General features: G+C 47.5%; 1 long non-coding RNA gene across 2 annotated transcripts in view; it reads right to left on the bottom strand.

The window, feature by feature from the left end:
• Nucleotides 1-891: 891 nt before the first annotated feature.
• The window catches only part of LOC138473579 (uncharacterized), a 129,753-nt gene continuing 107,656 nt past the window's right edge, over nucleotides 892-22,988 (bottom strand). For both annotated transcript variants that reach the window (XR_011268794.1, XR_011268795.1), the window contains exon 3: nucleotides 892-1,518. This is a non-coding gene — a long non-coding RNA (uncharacterized lncRNA). The remainder of the gene's footprint in view (nucleotides 1,519-22,988) is intronic.

The raw sequence follows: 22,988 nt of genomic DNA, 5'->3' as shown, positions 1-22,988 counted from the left end.
CATCTTTGAAAACTATTATGTAGTGTTTGTCAACCCCCCACCTTGAAGAGCAGTCTCACAGCTGAGAGTACAGTGTGTGTTGGTCAGTGTTTATAAACCCATTGATACTAATTAAGTAGAGTGTACACCTTGGAAAGATCATATTTCTGTGTTTCTGTGAAAACAGATACTTGGTCTTGCATTCGGACATATTTCCCATGTGACCATTCTGATCCTGAGATCCTAACCCTAACTGGTCAGTTTATGTGGAGAGGAGGAGCCTTAGTTTAGGAGCTAAGGTCAGAGCATAGTCAGAGCGCCACAACCTCCCACTTCTTGGTTGATGCAGCTTTTCCATTACAGACCCTCCCTCCACAACATTTGAATGTTTTGTAAGGACATTCTGATTCTGCCATTGCAATGGCAAAACCTTGTTACACCTTGCCCCTTCGGCTTGCAACTTCAGTTCCAGTTTCCATCAAACGGCTTGATGACCAACAGATATTGCATCAACAGCTTAGGACATGGCGGGTCTCAATTCAATATAGTCTGATGAACCCCACTAGAAACTGGACTAATGCCAAGAGGGACATGGTGGTGGTTGAGAAACATGTTTTAAACCTTTCGCAGGACATAACTAAAAAGAATAACAGCCCTGCTGATTTGTTATCGTGTTGTCCCAATAAGAGTACAACACGCATTGCTCAGAAGTGTCAGTGCTGCCTCAAAAAGCATGTAGGTCTCCTATTGAGAAGTGGCATATGGTGCCAATAAAAGTGTTGGATACCTTCTGAGAAACACCAGGTCAGTCTCATTAAATGCACAACAGACCACCTTATAAGTATCACTATTTAATTACATTTCAAACAGGCCAGGAGATTATTGTCATTACTGTGCAGACAGATGCGTTTGTAGATGAAGTTCAGGAGATTATTGTCATTACTGTGCAGACAGATGCGTTTGTAGATGAAGTTTACAGATGTCCTTTTTAGAAGTGATGTAGCACCCCCCCATAAAAGTACAGCAGCCCTATAACGAAGTACTGTGCTCTATTATTAAATCATAATTTAATCCAGCAATCCTTAATTTTGCAAATCAATTTTTATTGAAATATAACTCATAAGCGCAGAAGAATGCAATGCATGTAGCAATACTTCATAATTCCCAAACAGTATGTGGTGTACGAGAAATCAAACAAGCAGAGTTCATTAAGAATTCACTAAACAGTCTTAAAATTGGCTCATTGGCTATAGATGAAATGATGCAATGTTTCTAATTAGTTTAAGCATTCTTCTAATAGATCCTCATCCAATAACTGATACCGTATCTATGCACAAGTCACAGACAATAAACAGAAATGGATTGAATAGTTCATGACCATGCACCAGATACCGGTCTACATTCGATTCCTGTGTGTTGATGAGTTGGTTATTTCACCCAGGCTGGAGGTCAAGAGATAAATTCATCCTTGACCCAGAATGGCACTCGAGAGGGTCAAGTTCACACACTTTGTGTAGAATAGCAGAGGTCTCCAAATGCCTAAAGGGCCAATGTAAACATATGTAAGTAAGATACTCATTGGACTAGCGACAACACATTGCATGCGATATTAAGGAAAAATAAGATAAAAAGAAAGGTATGCTAAAAAAGGAAGGGGTGGGAGATGAGAGGGAAAACAGTACTGAGAGGGGGATGACAAGTGAAATAGAGGAGGTAAAGAGAGGAGAGTCCCACCATTAAATATGCTCCATCATGCCATTAGAGGATCCTAGGAATCAAAGTGCTGCTTGCACTCCTGAATCTGGATAGGCACACAGAGCAGAGAAAGCTGCAAATGCACTGATTTAACTTCCTGCTCACAGGGCAGGGAGCGTATACAATGGATCCCTGTGGGGTCTGCCTGCTTTCTGCTGTTGCATAAAGCAGGCAGACCCATTAGGGATCTCCAGCATTTGCACTGACATGAAAATCTATGCCGGCACAGATGTTGGAGCACTTGCATGGCAGAGAGGAAGGAGGTAGCGGAAACGCAAGTTGTGTTCCACCTCTACTCGCCACCATATAAATTATTGAAAATGTGGCGTGTTGCGATTGAACAGCGTTAAAGCCTTACTCAAGGCTTTTACACCTTTTAATCACGTTATGCCACTGACAAACCCCTATGTATTTTCACTCAGATCAATTTTCAACCCTCCAGACGAAAAAAAACCCCAATCAGCTTCCCACTTGACCTGAAAGGTTCTAATAGCTCCTTTCGGAGTTAGCTGCTGAGTTAGTGCAGTCTGTGGCAGGCTACTCTACTCTACGACACTGAGACCTGAGTCCTCTACTGTTCGTCTTTTTGTGGGAGGACCCATAAAAACCCTCAATATCCGCGGAGCGGCCCGGAGTTAGCTGCTGAGTTAGTGGAATCTGTGGCAGGCTACTCTACTCTACGACACTGAGACCTGAGTCTCTTTACTGTTCCAGTCTTTTTGTGGGAGGACCCATAAAAACCCTCAATATCCGCAGCGCAGCCGCGGAGTTAGCTGCTGAGTTAGTGCAGTCTGTGGCAGGCTACTCTACTCTACGGCACTTAGACCTGAGTCTCTCTACTGTTCCAGTCTTTTTGTGGGAGGACCCATAAAAACCCTCAATATCCACGGAGCGGCCGCGGAGTTAGCTGCTGAGTTAGTGCAGTCTGTGGCAGGCTACTCTACGACACTGAGACCTGAGTCTCTTTACTGTTCCAGTCGTTTTGTGGGAGGACCCATAAAAACCCTCAATATCTGCTGAGCGGCCGCGGAGTTAGCTGCTGAGTTAGTGCAGTCTGTGGCAGTCCGTGGACAGGACTGGCAGACTCCCTCTCTATGGAGGCTGGAAGTCTCGAAGAACCTCTTTTTTCGCCTCAGGGTGGTGACGGCGAAGAGAGGCGCTGGATGCGAAGCTCCAGACAAGGCCAACACAGACCCGACCCTAATCGGGGCCTTCTGACCCGCCCTTCTTCAAGACCACGGTTCTCTCCGACATCGAGGCGTCTAAAGACTCAGCTACGCAGGAAAACCTCCATACGCTCCAATTCGCCCAAACAACTGACGTTCGAGTGGAGGGTTCACTCGAACTCTACCAGAAACCATCCCAATGTGAAGAATATGGGCCACTAATGGAGGATTTCACACAAGTCCAAAACCCTCTGGAATACAAAACTGCAACGGAAGACCCGCGAATGTGTGTGCAAGCGCCGAAGCCTCATACTCACGGCATGCCCCCAGTGCCGCCCGCCGAAGGGCGGACTGCGAGGGACATGCCTGCCGGTTTGAGTAGTGCCGACGCATTTGCTTTGCAAAAAGAAGCTCAACACCACTCTTTGAATACCCCCAAACCTACCTCTAACACTGCGTGCCAGGTGGCCGAATGAGGGTCTCGAGCCCCGGGTCGGCCTGGTCCCCCCTGTGGGGCTAGAGTTGTGGATGAGCCTTCGCCTCTCGCTCTGCCAAATGTAGAGAGTGGGTGGGGTCCTTCCCCCTCCCAGGGCACGTCATCGGAAGAGAGGTTAGTGGAGGCCTTGTTCCACACGGCAGAGAGCAAGGCTCCGCTTCTGCATGGGGGATGGGCCCAGGAGCCCTCTGGAGGTGGACCCCGGCTCCCGGCAGAAGGAAGAGGGAGGCTGGCCTCCCTCCCTGTAAACATCGACCTGGAAGCCTCAATTATGGAAGAAATCTGTGGAGACGTTTCGCCTACCACTTCGTTTTCCTCTACACCACCAAAGAAGAAAAACAAAAGAAGAAACGGGATGAGTGTTTCTCATAAATCAGTACCAAAAAATAAAAAAACAATGCACCTGACTTCCCAAAAAAAAAAGAACCCCCCCCCTTTGAAGGTTTTGACGAAATCAATAATATGTAACTCCCTGAAAGAATACTTTGTGAGCTAAGGCAAAAAGAAAATATGATGTCCTAAAAGAACTAACGGACGCTGAAATGCTGGAAGTCACAATAGATCCCCCAGTAGGTCCAAAAGCAAGTAAAACCCCTTTCATTCCAAACAAGGGGTTAGCAACAGAAAAGAGATCTCCCATTGAACCACTCTTGTTGGTAGAAAACAACGATCCAAGTCCCCCTACTTCCATTCCTATTTCGACCGATGGCGTTACTCCTACTAATTCTCTTGAAGTTCCTCCGAGACTGGGGAAAACGCAAGCCAAATCACTTCCTACTGACCAGCAACCTCTTCCAGCAGCAATCCCAACAGACCCAGAGCCCTTGGGGCAACTGTCTCCCACCAAAACACTGCCTTCGAGAGACCACCAAAAACAACCCACGACGGCGGAACCATTAGTCTCTGCGATCCAGGCAGAGCCCACTGCCCTGCATTTGATATCATCAATAATCGTCCCCGTCCTAGGTCCATCTGCATCTTTAATGGCCTAGGACCAGAGGCCAACAAAAAATGCAGCACAAGTGCCAACACCCCAGGCTCATCTCCAAGCCACACCCCGAAGAAAAAGCAGAACGGGAGAGCTACTGGACGACATCCAGACGGACACTCTGACAAAAAAGCTCGACCTAACAACTTTAATGTCTGCAATGACAATTGCGCTCGCCCCGTTCGGAAAACTGTACGAGGCTATAAGTGATACACTAAAGGATCAAACAACGCTAATCGCAATGACCCACACCAAATTGATCTATCTGGAGGGGTACATTACAGCCAAAGAAAAACTGGACAGCGAACTGTTTAACAAATGTCTGACTGCCCCCCCTAGAACTGGTCCTACTATAGAGCCTCTCACACCACAAACCATTATCATCAAAGACTCATCAGACTTTGCCTCCCAAACTGACTTCAGCAACCCTAAAGAAACTCGGCTGGCTCCCCAAATGCAAGTGGCAGATAAAAGTGAAGCCTTCTAGAAACCCTCCAGACCTACCAAAAAAGCAACAAAAAAAGCAGCAAGACAAAGGAAAGATCGACTGAATCCACCTATTTACATTTGCAGGGTGCCAAAAGGGTGCTTCCAAACCCTCTTCCATCTAAAGGGGCCAACAGTGGGTCAACCCCAAACCATGATAAACCCTGATCAGGGTGCGACACAGGGGGGGTCACCACCTACCGTCAAGTCAGCCGAGAAACCAAAAACCTTACTACGAACCGCTAAATCAGTAGAACAAATCGACCTAACAGCAGGAAAAGGTGGCACTCCACTACTGGGGTCTACGGTTAGGCCAAAAGAAAAAGCCTCTAAGGAAAGCGGGACCCCTAGGCGCCTGTTGCAGTCCGCCAGGAATCCTCCTTAGGCCTCTCTATGACAATCACAGATCACTGCAGAGGACTTTATGGGAGATGAAAATTTCATGAACATAACCCTCCACACATCACCTTCGAGTGGCTCTGACCCTCAAAACTGGAAATATGGGAGACAAACCACGTCCACCAAACGCAATTGCACAGTCTCTCCTGTCTCCAAAAAACATAGGAGATTTAGCGGCAACCGCATTGAAGAAAACCAAGTAAACAAGTCCAGATATCCGAGAGGGCCTGAATCTTTGAGAAATCACCCGGCATCTCCAAAAACACCCTACAAAACCACAGACTCACATATCCGGGAAAAGGTAGAGCCCAGAAAAAGAAGTAGTCCTGACGGCCACCGGAGAGAAATTCAAACAAAAAAGCAGACCAGCCCCTACAGGTTAAAGGAAACCTTTTCAAAAACACACAAACCACCGTCCATCATCTTCAAGTTAGAACAGATCCCGCAAAACTCTGAGGCAATAACCCTGAACATGGGAACGGTCCTGAAAGTCCTGAAACACGCCAGAGACTTTAAAGACCTGACGACGGACAACCTAATTTTAGTCGAGCCCTACCACAAAGGCCAAAAGGCAAAGGCCTTTCTTCATGTCAGAGTGAACGCTCTAGGGCGGAGGACTAAAGAAGCAGAAGGTGACCTCCTCAAGCGAGGCTACCACATTACAGAGATGACAAGACCAACAGAGGAGCAAACAACTAGTCTTCTGGTCAGTCGCCCTTCGGGCCAGTAGCCCCAGCAAAGGTCCAAAATAGCAGCCTCTCAGTGGAATCCATCCCAAGTCCAAAAACCAACGAGCCACCAAACATCTGGTTTTCCAAACTTCCAACCTGAGACCAAACACTCCAATAGGAAAGACACTCAAAACTCTCTGAGCTGGCCAAGAGGAAGTAGAGCTCCCAGTCCAGAGCCGTATGGAGAATCTGGAACGGCAATCCAAAACCCGGCGAAAAGGAGCACAAAGCTCTGGGATACCTGAAATCTCCACCCTCCCGGAAGATCTCATCAACATTCGCCCCAATTAAACAACTTATAGCATGGTTGCTGAAAGCCCCAACGACTCAACGAAGAAATAGCAACTAACACCGACTAACATGCCTTTGAGGAAAAGCCCAGTTTCCACAGAACCAACTGGCTTTTACAGGACGAAGACTCAACTTTGTGTAGACCTCAAAATGATGTCCTGGAACACCAGAGGACACAGCCACCTAATAAGACCTTGGGAAGTCAACCTAGGAGACTATGACATCATAACACTACCAAGAAACGTGGCTACTCAAGACCCCAGCAATTGACGGATTCTCTGTAGTGGTCTCACCACCAATCAAAGGGCGATTGAGTCGTCCCTCGTCCAATCTCTTAGTGGTGGTCCGTTTAGGATCTGGGCTGTCTATTAAGAAACGCCTTGCTTTTACCCAGTGTCACCTAGCAGTACTAGTGAAGTGGGAGAGACTGTCTGTTTCGCCCCAAACCACGGAGACCTCCTGGCTTGCGATAATAACAATGTTTTGGAATCCGCAGACCACCTCGGATAAGAAATTTCTAAAAACCATTGAATCAGAGATCGATGGAATTATTGCAGTTCAGGACGATCCACTAATAATAATAAGTGGAGACCTAAACGCCAAATGTCCGAGGCGTGCTCTAAACACCAATCCATCGTGCCCCAAACTCCAGACAGAATCCCGCAGACAGTTATGGCAATCAACCTCCATACCATCGAGGAGGCTCTTCCCCCAGTCTGCCATATTCCAACTGGGGAAAGAGGCGCACAAAACAGGACTATTGATTACATTTTTACATCAGAAGGAATGCTCAACCGGATCACATCTTTTGAGGTCATACGGACGGAGGCCAGTGACCACAACATCTTGAAAATTGGGTGGCCCACTGAGAGCCGCTCCAGTCTTCACATGCCTGAAGAAACGGAGACAAGGAAACCGCCTCACACTAACGGCGGAAAGGATCACAGAACTTTCAGAAAACTATGCCACGCAGCTCTCCAGGAAAGAGGGATGCTTTACATCTTCCACGGACTACCAACCTTTCCTACTCCCGTAGTACTCAAACTTACAGAAAAAAGCAAGGGGAAATCTACAACCTCTACACGAGTACGACAAGGAGTTGGTGCAGAAACGGTGAAACCTGAGGAAACTGAAGAGGAAGGCGGGAAGCTCAAATTCAAACTGTGCTAAGAAAGCCTACCTGGACGAACAAAAGAGTTATAAGTCCTGGCTGAGATTCCACCGATGCTCCCTCTATCAGCATGATGCCGAGGAAATGCTGAGAAAGTTGGCAGATAAAAACTCTGGAGCTTTCTGGCAACTGATAAGAAAGAGTGGGAATGCCCTGACTCTCATTGCATCGAACAGTGTTGCGGAGGATAGCTGGAAATCCCATTTTCACACCATTTTTCAGCTCCCCATGCAAAGGCCACCGTCATTGAAGAGGCTCCCGAAGTTACCAACTGGGAAGACTTCTCAGACATAGACAACATTGAGACAGCCATAAAGAGACTAAAATCCTCAAGAGCACCAAGCCCCGATCGAATCACTAACATCGATCTGAAAAATCATCTGGCAGAATGGGCTACTTTCATCAGCCAAGTCTTCTGAAACTGCTGCCTTTCAAGATCGATCCCAAGTTCGTGGACCACCTCTGTGGTCGCTCCAATTTACAAGAAAGGAGACAGGGCGGCCCCTGGCAACTACCACCCTATTGCGCTCCTAGACACGATCGGGAAGATATATGGCTCGTTCCTCCAAAGGAGCTTTCAAACATGGGCAAAAACTGCCCCGTGTAACGACCCCTTTCAAGCGGGATTTATGAAGAACTCCGGAACAACAGTGAACATCATGATCCTCAGTATCATAAAAAGCAAACTTGTGGAAAGGTCAGGAAAGGTGTTCCTGGCGTCCATAGACCTCACCCAGGCATTGGACCAAATTGACAGAGAGATGCTTTGGTCGAAACTGGTCCAGTGGAACTGTCCAAAAGCAATACTTGAGCCAATCAAAGCCCTTCACAACGGGACCACCATGAGAGTCAAGCTAAACCAAAAAGGCCTACTATCCGAGGAAAAAGCAACATACCGAGGAGTAAAACAGGGCTGCCCTCTCGCCCCAGCCCTGTTTATTTCATTTCTGGGTGATTACAAAGAGAGCGTCAGCCAAATAAGATCTTTCCCGCCCAAAATCGGCCAAACAGCATTGGCCCGTCTTTTATACGTTGACAACATTATCCTTCTCGACCAGACGGCAATTGGCCTCCAAAGACAACTGGATAATCTGGCCACATATTTATCAAAGAACACCCTGGAGATAAACAAAGAGAAAACGAAAATCTTGATCCTGGAAAAACCATCGAAAAAGAAGAAGAATCCAAGCTGCCACATCGAGAACTCAACCATCGAGGTAGTTAAAGACTTTAAATACCTGGGCGTGATGGTAGACGGCTATAAAACCGAAGTAACGATTCAAAAACACCTGTGGGAAAAGAAACAGAAACTAACCACGCAGGTCCGTGTAAAAGACAGGAAATATGGACGTTTCTCACTGTTACCAGTGTAAAAATTCTACAAAGGAAAAGTTGCGCCGAGCCTGGTATATGGAGGTGAAGCAATGCCCACGATCCCATCAACAATTTGCCATACATTGGAGGGATACTTTTGGCGGAAGGACCTCCAATTCCCAAACTCGACCTCCATCGTGGCCATCCGAAGAGAACTGGGTCTACTCTCTTTGAAAGCAGTAAAAGATGCCGGAGAAATGGCTCTTTTCAGAAAAGTGTTAATGTCTGAATCCCCTCCATTGTACAACCAGATAAAAATGGAAATGGAGTCCGGCAGTTGCAAGGCTTTAACAACATGGATCGCCAAACAGAGAGTAAGTTTGGCTAATATTGCATGCTCGGACGAGGTCCTGATCCAGAACCCAACACAAGTTAGATGCAAAATGGACCAGGAAGATTGGATCGAAACTCAAGCCCGAGTCGAGAAAAACAAACTATTGTCCCATCTACCTCTCCACGCTAAAAAACTGCACTTCACGACCAAAATCGTAGAAGGTTCCCGGACAGAGCCGTGTCTCATCTTCCTAAGAGCAAGGCTAAATTTACTCCCAACCAATGAAATTAGGGCCGTCAGGGGCCTATCGACAACAAATCATTGCTGCTTATGCAAAATCGAATCAGAAAGGGAATCGGTGAAACATCTCCTTTTAAGCTGGCCAAAGACCATCAAATGGAGAAGAGCGTTTCTCGGACCCTTAACCAATTCAAGCCTTCTGTTCAAAGAGGAAGTGTGGTGGAGTCGTCTTCTGAAAGGTTCAAAGACATCATGGTCCCTAGCAGCCGCAAAAATTTTAAAGGCAGCCTTGGATGAATGCTCTAAACAAGTGACTGATTAAACTCACTGCGAGTACAGTCTGTGAGACAGGCAAATCGCAAAAGGACAAGGCCTAAAGAAATTAAAGAAAGTAACAAGTTACAAACAAGAAAGAAGAAAGAAAAAAAGCAGAAAAAGTCATTAAAAGAACATTTGCAAAATCATTGATTTGATAAAGGCAAAAAAAAATAGCTCCTTTCATTGCAATCGCATTGAATCAACAAATGTAATGTATCACATTTAAATGGGTGTCAGTGTATGAGAGGTCAGTAGAATACATTTTGTAAGAGAATTTATTATTCCTTGCCGATTAAATCATCTAGCCATAATGGAGAAAGTCTCCCTCCTCAAGGTCAAACTCAGACTGGATTTCTGCAAAAGACAGGAATGAAACGCCATGTTGTAACTTCATGAGAAAACGGGTCACCTTTTTGTAGCAGCTCGTCCAAAACTTTGGTCTACCCTATCTTGCTACTTTTTTTGCTATACCATGGAAACAATTTGTCTATGTCAAGACACAGATTGAGATTGGTGAAGGATGCCCTTAAAGTTAAAGGACTGTATAGGTAGCAAAACCTGGCAATGATGGCATCAGAGGTCATTCCTGTAAGTGAAACGCCACGACCATTGTATCTTACATGACAAACAATTGCACCATCTGGGAGGCGGTGGTTGTTGGAGACATGAAAGTGCTTGGAGGAGGAATATAGCTCCACAAAATCATACAAAGTCTGGGAATTCAGCACTGCTTGTGTTCCTTAGTTCCTTAAATATATTTATTGCAATTTCGACCCTTTTGCCTTGCAATCGAAATTTTGTAAGAGTTTGGTCTGAATTTCTAAAAATATAAAACACTGACCAAGATATAGGAAGCAGGGTCAGAAGGTACAGGGCCACTGGGAGCACCATCCTCTTAATAATGTCCAGACACAATGGGCCTCATTACGATTGTGGCGGTCTGGAAACAAGGGTACCGGTAAGCTTACCGGCACCCTTGTTTCCAGACTGCCACACTACAAGTCTGCCTGCCGGGGACGCCATGCCCGGCAGGTCTGACCCTGCTGGGCACAGCGGCCCTGGTAAGCAGAGTTATCATGGAAGCACTGGCACTGTTAGCAATAGTGACGGTGCTTCCGAGTCCCCATTCCTGTGGAGTCCTATCCACGGGACTGGGGACTTACCGAATACCCCGCCTGACTTCCCGCTCCACCGGGACTGTAATGTCCCGGTGACAACGGGAAGTCAGGTGGCGGATTAAGTGTTTCGAAGTCTGTGGCAACGGCGGGTTACCGCCAACCTCGTAATGAGGCTCAATGATAGCTTGTACTGAGACCAAGAAGCAAGGAGATCTCAAATCTTTTAAATGGTGAGTTTGTAGTTATAGGATTGTTTTGCTCAAGGAAGTTTTCACTGTGATACAGGGGTATTTCATATTCTACGGGTTCCTCATCACTCCCGATCCTTCAAAATCACTGCCATAATCTTGGTCTTATAAATATTTAGTTTTAACCCGAGACTTGAGAGTATTCTTCAATCACGCCCAAAAATGGAGGCATAGCAGTCTCAGTATCCTTCATGTACACCAAAATACCTTCAGCATAGGTTGACAGTTTGATTTGAAATCATAATGCCTTGGATCCTGTCTGTTTGTCCAATGAATTCTAGGATGGGCACAGCTAGAGGAGAATACCATTTATTTGCTTATATATTGGAATATTATTTAAATGTTATTTTTCCACAAATATGTAAATCTCTGATACAGAATCTAAACTAATATCAATCTAGTAACTGTTTTTTTAGCTACTGGAATTATCCTGTGGGTATAGAGCTTGTCCATAATTTAGTTGTATAGCTACTGCTGGCTTATTCTCTTCCTTCTTTTCCTCCATCCTTAAAGATTTGTGATCTCCCTGGCATACTTAACCCTGTGTCTTGTCTTTGTGTATGTGAGATAAAGTATAGTCCTGCTATCTAAACCTTTGTGGTCCCCTAGGCTGTTATATTTCTGAGATTATAAGAGATTCTTATTCCACCTTTACCCTTGACCTAAGAGTACTCATTTCAACTGTCTCTTTGCTTACGACTGGAGAGTTATCTTTCAGAGGAGGCTGTTCTGTCATTATTGGTGCCATAAGCCTCATCATCTTCCCCTGCTACATTGAGCAGGCTTGCATTACCCCCTTCCCTTGAGTTGAGATGGTGGTTCTGGCCCTATCAGATTTCTCGTGGGATGCTAACCATTTAACCTGTTTATTCTCTTATAGTTATTTTCTAGATCCTTCTCTTTGATGTCTACCCAAGTGATTTCCTAAACTCATTGCTGCAGTTTTCCTTGAATGCCAGAATATTGTATAATGATATGACTGAATGCTAGTGTTGGGATAATTTGTCTCCATGTGGGTTAAAATCTGACTAAGAATTCCAATTGCATCCCTTAAAAAGAGAAAGGACCATGTCTGCCAGCCAATGTGGGATTTGTCAAATGTTCCCCAAATCAATTTTGATCATCTAAGTTCTGTAAGGCTAAATAAGAATCCCTATAAGGTTGGTCAAAGTACTTTACTGTAGCAGCAGCAGTTTTAATGTAAGTGAAAATTGTTTCTCCAAGTAGACCCGTTTGTGCTGCAGCCACAGTAAAGAACAAATTACATCCTCTCTATTTCTGACTGATGTTCCTCCCATGAATTCCTAGTCTAGTGATATAGTATTTGCAAGTACCTCTGCTCTCCAGAACATTTTCTGCCACCCGGGGGCTAGGGGAGGGCAGGGCATGGGGGGAGTTGTCGCAGAGCAGTTCCATGTCAGCTCTTCCTGACGCTTCCTGCCCCTTGCCAGACTTAATAATTGAGACATTACGTATCAAAGCGCCTCCACCTTGGCCTCAGGTCCACCCTTTTTGCCCAGCACTCTGGCACTGAGGAACCACAGAACCAATGGTGTACTAGAAATCTGCAGAGTGGGGCAGTTAGGGAAGGTAGTGAGGAATGCATGGGAGTAACATCAAGCAGAAAGAACATTAAGAAGAGGTAAGGGGAGGGTGATGGGAGAGCAAAAAGGACACCACCTAGACCAGAAAACTGTGGAGGACGACCTGTCCTGAAAGGGAAACCGAGCAGCAATACTTTGCAAACGTGTGCAACAAAACCCTTGTTGCATTGCGGAGGTGGCAGCCACTCAGGCACATCCTTTCCAGCCAGATGGTAGCATTCTGAGATGCAGAGAATGAGCCACCCTGACAAGGTCCGTTTATTCACAGCCCCGCCAACAAATGGACCTGCCTAACCTACAAAGAGCTGGTCATCTTTCCTTACGTCCCTCGTCTGAGTGTAGCTGAGAGCTTGCACCAGGTCCAGCCGATGAAACGTTACTCTGCCTTGGAAGGATGGGGAATAGGAAAAAATGTAGAAAGATGTATCAAAAGCGAGGGATGGAAATCTGAGCCCACCTTCAGGGTAAAGGAGTGGGTCTTACTCTCAACGACATGTTCTCCTTGGAGAAAAGCAAAAAAGGAGGTTTAATAGTTAGGGTCTGGATCCCACTCAACCATTTAACGGAAGTGATGGTGACCAGGAAAATAACCTTAAATGTGAGCAATCTAATGGAACAAGACTGGTGAAGCTCAATCAGAGCACCCATAAGAAACGTCCAAACAAAATTCAAATCCCACACCGGGACCACAAACTGGCACAAAGCAGATTGGTTACACAAGCCCCATAAGAACTGCATAACTGTGGGAATTGTGAAGAACGAGCCCTTCTCAGGGGACCTTTTAAAAACCGAAATAGTGGCGATCTGTAGGCCTGATTGGGCCAAAGACCCCATAATAATCCAAAACAGGAGATAAAGGACAGAATAAAGGGCCCAGATCCCTCTCACGACACAAAGCCAAACATGTACATCATCTTCAGACACAAATAGACTTTGGTATGGGCACGCAAGCTGAGAGCAGTACATCCAGGACGTTTTCTGACAAATCCCACTTCTTGTACTCAACAGCCAGGTATGAAGGTTCAGGCTGCTGAGGTTTGGGTGGAGTACCCGCCCCCTCCGAATGGGAGAGCAGATCCACTCTCTGCAGATGGCGCTTAGGAGGGCAGATGGACATGTCCAAAAGCTCCGGGTACCACGCTCTCACGGCCCAGTCCGGAGTGATCAGAATCAGCATGGACCGGAACAGGGGCAACCAGCAGAATGAAAGCGATTGGCAGGTACGCATAACAAAGGTTGAACGTCCAGTCAACCGCAGAACTCCCTTTAAAGGAAAGTTCCAGCAGCAGAACTACTTGCACTTCCTGTTCACAATGGAATCAAAGAGATCCATCCGAGGAGTTCTCTAGTGGGAGAAAATCTGCCGAACTTCCTGAAAGAGCTCCCACTCGTGGAAGGCTGAAGTCTGCCTGCTCAAAGCATCCACTATGACTAACTCTCTTCCAGCAATATGGGCAGCCGACAGACATTGCTTTCCAGTGCCCAGAACTACATTCACATTGCTTCTCTGCATAGCAGCAAGCACCCCACACCTCACTTGTTGAGGTAGTGTATGGCCACTGTGCTCTCAGTCAGATCCAGCATGGTCTTGCGCAAGTCAAGCATGGCCTTGCACAGCCCAGCATGGTCTTGCATTTCACAGAAGGAAAGAAGGACAACATGGTCAGCCTGATCGCCCTCAACTCCAGCAAACTGATGTGCTCCTGAGACTCTGAGGGAGACACAGTCCGCTCATCATTGGATCTAACAGTTGATAAGCCCCCCAACGGGTCAGGGATGCATTGGTGAGTACAGTCACCCGCGGCAAGGGTTGACAAAACAGACTTGTAAGTATGTTGTCTCTCAGGGACCTCCATGTCTGGTCTTGAGCAACATGGCTTGATACCTGTAAAAGGTAAGGTATGGCAAGTGACCCTAACATTGTGATTATTAGCAATGGAGTAGACACTGAAGTGATGGCATGTGAAGCCGGGCTTCTGGAAACCACCAGAAACCATGAGGCAGTGAGGCCCAGCAAGAGTAGAAAGGCTGAGGCAGTAACTTGTCCCTGTGACCGGAGGTCACAGACCACCAGAGAGATGTTTGCCACTTGATCCTTGGCCGGGAATGCCCTTCTCAGGCAAGTGTCCAAGACCACCCTGAAAAATCAGAAGCTATGGGATAGCGAAACCTGTGCATTTTTGAAGTTCAGGAAAGCCCAAACTGTGCAACAGATTGCATGTTGGAACAGATATGCTGATGCCTGGTCTGGGGAACGAGCTTGGAGGAGCAAATCATCCAGGTAGGGAAATACATGGATGCCTTCCCCAATGAGGCAAGCCACCAACACTGCCAGCAGCTTGGTGAAATGATGGGTGCTGAAGAAAGGTTGAACGTCAGGACCTTGAACTGGTAATGATGTTGGCGCATCACAAACCTCATGTATTTCATGAACGTATGCATCCTGAAGTTCCAGTGAAACCAACCAGTCCTGTAGCTCGAGAGCTTGCAGGATGAGGGCCAGAGTTGAATGAAAAGGACAGAAAGTCTCTGTTGTAAGACCTGCAATGCCCAAGCATCAGACCTAGTCTGTGCCCATTACTTGCTGAATAGGGAAATTCTCCTCCCACTGCGGACACGTGGAAAAAGTCTGTCTCACAGGGGTGTTGCACTGTGGTGGCCAAGAGGACAGCAGCTGCTGCTGTCTCATCACCTCTAGGGACACCTGCCTCCACCCCTTGGGAAGCAACGCCCCCCCTCCCTCCTGCTCAGTCCACTTTACGTGTGAGGGAAAACGAAGAGTTAACACAGCAATGCAGGAGGCTGGAGTCTGATGAACACAGACACTGCTGAGGACACCCATGATTAGTCTTTCTTCCTGATGGATGCTCCTACAGATCATCCTAATGCTTGGCCCAGAGTAGGTCAAATAAAACGGGGAGTGGACGACTGAGAGAACGAAAGAAGGTACAGGCTGCAAAGAAAGTCGCTACAACCTATTGATCAACGGATATCAATGGGCACCTCCTCCACTCAATCCGCTTGACCGCTTGAGATGTTTATTTTCAGCAGTCTCATAAATTGCATCACTGCTTATTATACAACAAGGGCAAAATGACTGGTTACCTTCTAAGCAAACACTGTTATGGATCTTATTATGCAATGTTTATGTGCTCCCAGCTGGGATGGTGGACTAGAGTTTTGTGGCCAGCCTAATAAATGGAACATTATTTAGTCACTCCATGACTGTGATTTCATTGTACCTGCCCAACGAAATCCAACATGATTACTTATCTTATCTTCTCCCAATGGTAGCTTCATTTACAGAGGACGAAGGACCAAAATGGCTGCAGCATGAAAAGGCTCCGGCGATCGGTGCGCTTATCCTGCATAAAAATCTTTTTTCTGCGGGTATGCATGCACATGATCAGCTCCTGTTAAATCGGAAGCTCTGTGGGACCCACAAAAAACAAGTTTCACCCGGTGGGACCCCTGCATCATTGAGAATCCTCGAGAGACCGGCCGAGCGGAGCTTGCCTGGATGCTGGCGCCAAAGTTTCAGAGCACAGCATTTGGGAGATGAGACCCTCACTGGTCAGCACCCTGCATATACCTGCTCGGAGGGCCGAAGGGGGCGAGAAGTATTGAGCCTGAGCCCACTGTGACTGCCCGTTCAACGGCGGTGGGTGTCTGAAAATGTAATCCGCTGGTGGGAAGGTGGGACCCTCACCAGTACACCCTGGGATGGCGTGTGTGGGGAGCCATCCTCGTCCACGTCTCTGTGATAAACGAGGACGTGTGGGAGGCCTGTTGAGGGTGAGCGCTTCAGATACAGCAACTTCAAGTAGGGACCCGGGCCCGCCAACTGCATGGTGTTCCTCCTGCTGCATCCCTGAGGGATCCCCACCAGTACACCCTGGGATCACGGGTGGATGAAATGTGGGCAACCAGCCTGCTGTGCGTCCCGACCTGATAATATCACCAACTTGCAAGAAGATCTGCATATCTACTAAGGCAGGGGCCGTGGGGTGAAGATTGCCTCATTGAAGGCGCCAGCGGCAACGCTCGTAGTGGGACTGAACAAGGGTCTTCTGGTGTGATGAGGGGTCCAGAAAAGGGTAGGGAATGGCCCCTCACCTCTCTGTTCTGAAGGGGGGGCAAGAAAGTATTTATTGGTCTGTGTGCCTGCAATTGTTTACTGGGAGGTGCACACGGGCCACCTGATCTTCCTAATGTGGCAGTGATTGTTGCAGTGCAGAAATGATCAGGGGCATTGCCTGCTCCATAGGCCTCTTGGTGCAATTCTTGGCCCCATGAGCCCATCCTGGCTCGGCTTCGCTGCTGAGCAGTGGTCCTGGATGGGCCCCGGTTTGTGACTGACTGGAGGCTGGTCCTTGCCTGCTCCATAGGCCACTTGGTGCAGTTCTTGGCCCTGTGAGCTCATACTGGCTGGGCTTTGTTGCTGAGCTGTGGTCCCGGATTGGCCCCATGTTTGTGGCTGGCTGGAGGCTGGTCCTGGCCTCATTTAGTGCATCCCTTTGCACAGTTCAGCCATAGTTTGGTTTTGTATCTGTGCTAGTATGGAGAAGGTAGGTCCTTGTCCTGCGACCTGGCGTCTGTGCCTGTGTTCCATTGTCTCTGTGTCTCTGGCCTGCCCATAAATCCTGCTGCTAGAGATGCTCACATTGGCATGCTGGACTATACACATTGCAGCCTGATTCGCCACCCGCTAGAGATGTCCTGCTGCTAGAGATGCTCGCTTTGGCATGCTGGACTATACACATTGCGGCCTATTTGAGCACCCATATCATCTGGCAAACTATCAAGTCTCTCAGCCTCCTCGCCGAGCTCGCCTTATGTCTGCCACTGGACTCTCTAGAGCCTAATTAACACCATGTCAGTAGGGGAGGGAAATAATACTCCAACTTGGCGACGAGGGGAACACTTCTGAACCTTGGATTATATTTTTAACTCTTGGTATTTTGATGATTTCATGGGGGAACTGAATGAACGAGTAAAACAGAATCGTAAATTCTTCAGCAAGGTTAGGAGGAAAACGACTCATGTTTTTAATTCTGCCATGGTAGAAGCGAAGAGGAAATTGCATAGATACATTAGGGCTTTGAAATGTGGTAGTAAGGGGAATATTAATTTTGGCCCGAATTAAAGAAATGAAAACAAAAATAGAGAAGCTTCTGTAAATCCATAAAATCAACACTTTTACAGTCAGATGTGGAATGTATGCTCCACTCTTTAATTAAACATGACTCTCGTGCATTTTGGGTTTTAGTCAATAACCGGCACCCTTCGCTCGAGGCAAATGAACTGAATGCAGTTACCGAAACCCAGTGGGTGGATTTATTTGGAGACATTTATGGAGGTGGGTCTATAGACACTGAACTAGACCAAGATATCAGTAAATACATCACTGAGTGTGATGATATTGGGGACCTAATAAAGAGGTGTAAGAAGTTGCGTGCCCCTGGGCCTAATGGCCTTATGAATGACACCTTGAAACTGGACCTGGCAAACTGGTCTCTAGGGTGTTGTACATACTGTTTGGAAGTATAATGGACTCAGGCATTCTCCCCATGTCATGGCGTACTGCTAATGTTGTTCCTATCTTTAAGAGAGGTTCAAGGTCTGACCCAAAAAATGATCGACCCATTTCATTAATTGATGCAGATTGCAAAAATGTTTCTTTGCTTCTTCTAGGCCATATAGAAATTATAAGTTACTCACCGTAGTGACTAATGCACTCCTCGTCCATAGTCCTCCTTTCCTCCATATGTCCCACCATTCTCCCCCCTAATGAAACTGGTGTCATTAGGCAACGTTTTTCGTCACAGGGGACTGACGAGGGGAACAATTCTGAACCTTGGATTATATTTTTGCTGATGCGTTCTTAATTAGCTGCTATGCAAGTCTCTTAGTTCAACATAATTACTGGAGTGACCACGCAATCCTTATTGCAATCCTTATTGTCGAATTACATTTTCAGACTAAAACACAGTCCTGTACGTTTATGGAGAATGTAGAATCTACCTGTTCAGAGAATGCTATTCGGTGGTCCAACCAGAATATTGCAATTATGAATGAAGAGTTGGATGGTGTTATTAGTGGAACCCCTCTTCTTTCGAAGTTGAGGGTATTTTGATGATTTCATGGGGGAACAGAATGAACGAGTAAAACAGAATCATAAATTCTTCAGCAAGGTTAGGGGGAAAACGACTTATGTTTATAATTCTGCCATGGTACAAGCGTAGAGGAAATTGTATAGAGGCATTAGGGCTTTGAAATGTGGTAGTAAGGGGAATATTAATTTTGGCCCGAATTAAAGAAATGAAAACAAAAATAGAGAAGCTTCTGTAAATCAATTAAATCAACACTTTTACAGTCTGATGTGGAATGTATGCTCCACACTTTAATTAAACATGACTCTCGTGCATTTTGGGTTTTAGTCAATAACCTGCACCCTTCGTTCCAGGCAAATGAACTGAATGCAGTTACCGAAACCCAGTGGGTGGATTTATTTGGAGACATTTATGGAGGTGGGTCTATAGACACTGAACTAGACCAAGATATCAGTAAATACATCACTGAGTGTGATGACATTGGGGACCTAAAACAGATGTGTAAGAAGTTGCGTGCCCCTGGGCCTAATGGCCTTATGAATGACACCTTGAAACTGGACCTGGCAAACCGGTCTAGGGAGTTCTACATACTGTTTGGAAGTATAATGGACTCAGGCCTTCTCCCCATGTGATGGCGTACTGCTAATGTTGTTCCCATCTTTAAGAGAGGTTCAAGGTCTGACCCAAGAAATGATCGACCTATTTCATTAATTGATGCAGATTGTAAAAAAATGTCTTTGCTTCTTCTAGGCCATATAGAAATGATAAGTTATTCACTGTAGTGACTAACGTACTCCTAGTCCATAGTCCCATTTCCTCCATACGCCCCACCATCCTCCCCCTAATAAAACTGGTGTCATTAGGCAATGTTAATATTGTCCACGCGTCACAGGGGACTGACGAGTGGCACCGGCAGGGAGAGTCAGGGGAGTGCATGCTTCCAAGGCTGCGCCGCCGCACGCATCTAAATTTAAAAGGGAAGATGATTTTTTTCTGGTAAAAAAGGTTCCGTCTCCCATCCCTAGTGAGGGACGCCCATACAGTATTCTAATTACTCCTACATCCCATCCTCTTTCCTCCATACTGTGTGGGCAAGAACAACTGAATGTAGCCCCAGGGTGGAGAGTTGCTCTCTTAGGAAAACAAGTTCCTTAACACTGCCTGACCAAATGCTGCATCCGACCTGGAGCCGGCTTCCAAGCAGAAGTGCTTGCAGAAGGCCGAGGGCATAGTCCACGTAGCCGCCTTGCTGATGACCTCCCACGGGACGTGCCCCTGGAAAGCGACTGCCTTGGCTTTAGCTCTGATTGCATGGGCATGCATATTTTCTAGTAGAGGTTTGAGCTGACCCGCATACGCCTTCTGTATCCATCCACCTTGCAATGGAGGCCTTGGAAGCTTGACTGCTGGGCTTTGACCCACCAAAGATGACAAAGAGGGCGTCTGATTTACGGAAACTCCTGGTTCTGTCCAGGTAGCCTCTCAGCGCATGCCTAACGTCCAGTTAGTGCAATACCCTCTGAGCGTCGTCCTTAGGGTCCGTGAAGAATGTTGGTAGCACTATCTCCTCATTTAAGTGAAAAGAGGAGACCACATTAGGTAAAACTGAGGGGTGAGTTCTAAGCACCACCATGTCCTTAAGAAAAGTAGTATAAGGCTCTGAAGCCACCAGTGCCTGGATCTCACTGATCCGGCGTGACGAGGTAAGGCCCACCAGGAGGGCTGTCTTAATGGTGACTTGCCTGATGTCCGCAGACGCCATAGGTTCGAATGGTTTATGCGCCAGGGTGCCCAATACCAAGTCGAGGTCCCACACAGGGTGTGGCTTCCTGATAGGCGGGTAAAGTCTGGTGAGGCCCGTCAAGTGTCTCTTAACCACAGGATTAGAAGATGAGAAAACCTCCTCTTCTGAGTTCCTGAAGGCTCCAATTGCAGCCAAGAAAGGTGCAGCACGTGTCTAATTGTACGCCCGAGGGTGCAAGGTGCGTAGAAAAGGATAGCAGGTCATACAGAGTGCAGGTGAATGGATCAACCTCCTTTGATTCCACCCAGAGACAAAACCGTGTCCATTTGCTTTTGTACTGGCTCCTGGTAGCATCTCTCCTAGCCCCTTGTATAATGTCTAGGTTGGTCTGTAACAGATGCAGATGCCTCAGTGTGACTTGTTCAGGAACCACGCTGCAAGGGCTAACTTCTGGGGGGCAGGGTGGATAACCGTGCCCCCCTGTTGAGACAGTGGGCACGCTGGGCCCAGCGGAAGGTGTGCCAGGGTATCTGATCTGACAGGCTGAGTAGTTCTGAGAACCATGTTGTCGCTAGACACCACAGAACTATCAGGATGATGCGGAGGTGCCCAGCCTCCCTGATCTTGCAGATTACCTTGTGGAACAGGGGAGCGGGAGGGAAGGCATAGGCGTTCATGTTGTCCCACTGGATCTGCATTGCGTCGCCCAGAGGGCCCAGGCCCTTTCCCTGCCAGGACACAAACTGGGGGCACCTCCTGCTGTCTCAAGTGGCGAAGAGATGTACCTGGGGATGACCCCACTTCTTGAAAATCATCTGAAAGACCTGCACGTCAACTGCCATTCGTAGTTGTCCGACCCAAACCTACTGAGCCTGTCCACCTCTAGGTTGGACTCCCCGGGAGGAGGACTGCTGCCAGATGATGCTGTTTACCAGAGCCTACTCCCAGATGCTGACCGCTAGAGTGCAGAGGGCCAGAGACCCAGTGCCACCCTTGTTGTTGATGTAATACATGCTGGAGTAGTTGTCTGTCTGAATGAGGATCGGCTTGCTGCTGATCATCGGTAGGAAGGTTTTGAGAGCGATCCAGATGGCCTTCAACTCAAGCCCAGTTGATATGGGCTGCCTGCTCCTGAAGGGACCATACCCCATGGACACTGGATGCCCGCAGTTGCTCCCCAGCACTCTAGGGACGAGTCTGTGGTGATGATGACCTGATGTGCTGGTTGGCAGAAGGGCCTGTGTATCCGCATGCTCCACCAAACTAGATCCTGGTGGAGATGAGGTGAGATACTGACCAGCTCCACCTGTGAACCGCTCTCCTGACTCCAGGAGGATGGAAAGTGCAGTTGCAACCGCCTCATTCTAAGCCTGGTATGCGGCACCACTGGGAGACATGCCGCCATGATGCCCAAGAGGTGTTGGTACCACCATGCTGAGGTCATTGCTCTGCTGAGAAAATGCCATGAGGCCCTTTTGATGGCCGTGATCTTGTCCTCTGAGGGGAAATCCTCTCTGAGCTCGTATCCCAGATAAGGCCCAGGAAGGTTAGACTCTGCGTGGGCTCCAACTGTGAGGTTGATTGATGGAAAATCCAAGCTCGTGCATTGTATTCATGAGTGCGGAGGCGGTGTGCTGGACCACATCTGGAGACCTCCCCCTGACCAGCCAGCCATCTAGGTATGGGTAGATGTGGTGACACTGAGCCTTGAGGAGGGCTGCCACCGCATTCATAAGTCTTTTAAAGACCCTGGGGCCGAATTGAGGCCAAAGGGCAAAACCTTGTATTGGAAATGAAAGCCAATGATCCTGAACCTCAGGAAGGACCGATGGGGTTCCCAGATCGGGGCGTGTAGATAAGCATCCTTCAGATCCAAGGAGCACATCCAGTCTCCCACACACAACATTTCTGCTATAAGCACTGGGGTAACCATCTTGAACTTTTGAAGAGGAAGGGAAAGGTTCAAGGTTGAAAGGTCCAACACAACTCTCTGGCCAGCCTGGTTCTTCTTGTGTACAGCGAAAATCCATGAATAGAAGCCCAGACCACGCTGAGGGCCTGGGACATCTTCAACTGCCTGACTCTCTATGAACAAGCGAATTTCCACCAGCAGAGTTGTTGTAGCAATCTGTGGGAGCGGAGGGGAGGAGAGTGGAGAAGGAGGAATAGGAAGCTGGAACCAAGGGGATACGACCGACAGGATACATGGGTTCGTGAACATTGACCGCCAGCGTTGGGTGTGAAGGGCAAGCCTGCCCCCCACTGGAGACTCGTGGATCCGGGTGGTTCTGTCATGCCTTCTTGCCCTCAGAGGATGGGGCTGAGGCGAGGGACTGAAAAAAGCACTTGTGAGCTGTCCTTGTGCTGTTTACGTCTGTGCTGGCTCGGGTATCTGTCTGGTTGTCTGAATCGTCTCTCCTGGAAGCCCCTGAATCCTCCGAAAGACCGACCCTTGTCTAAGCGCTGGTGCGCCTGGCTGTAGTTCTTGGGGTT

Source organism: Ambystoma mexicanum, chromosome 8 (genome assembly GCF_040938575.1).
Source record: "Ambystoma mexicanum isolate Mex_15411 chromosome 8, UKY_AmexF1_1, whole genome shotgun sequence".
NCBI lineage: Eukaryota > Metazoa > Chordata > Amphibia > Caudata > Ambystomatidae > Ambystoma > Ambystoma mexicanum.
The sequence above is the reverse complement of the archived record's forward strand: the minus strand, read 5'-3'. Positions and strand labels throughout refer to the sequence as shown.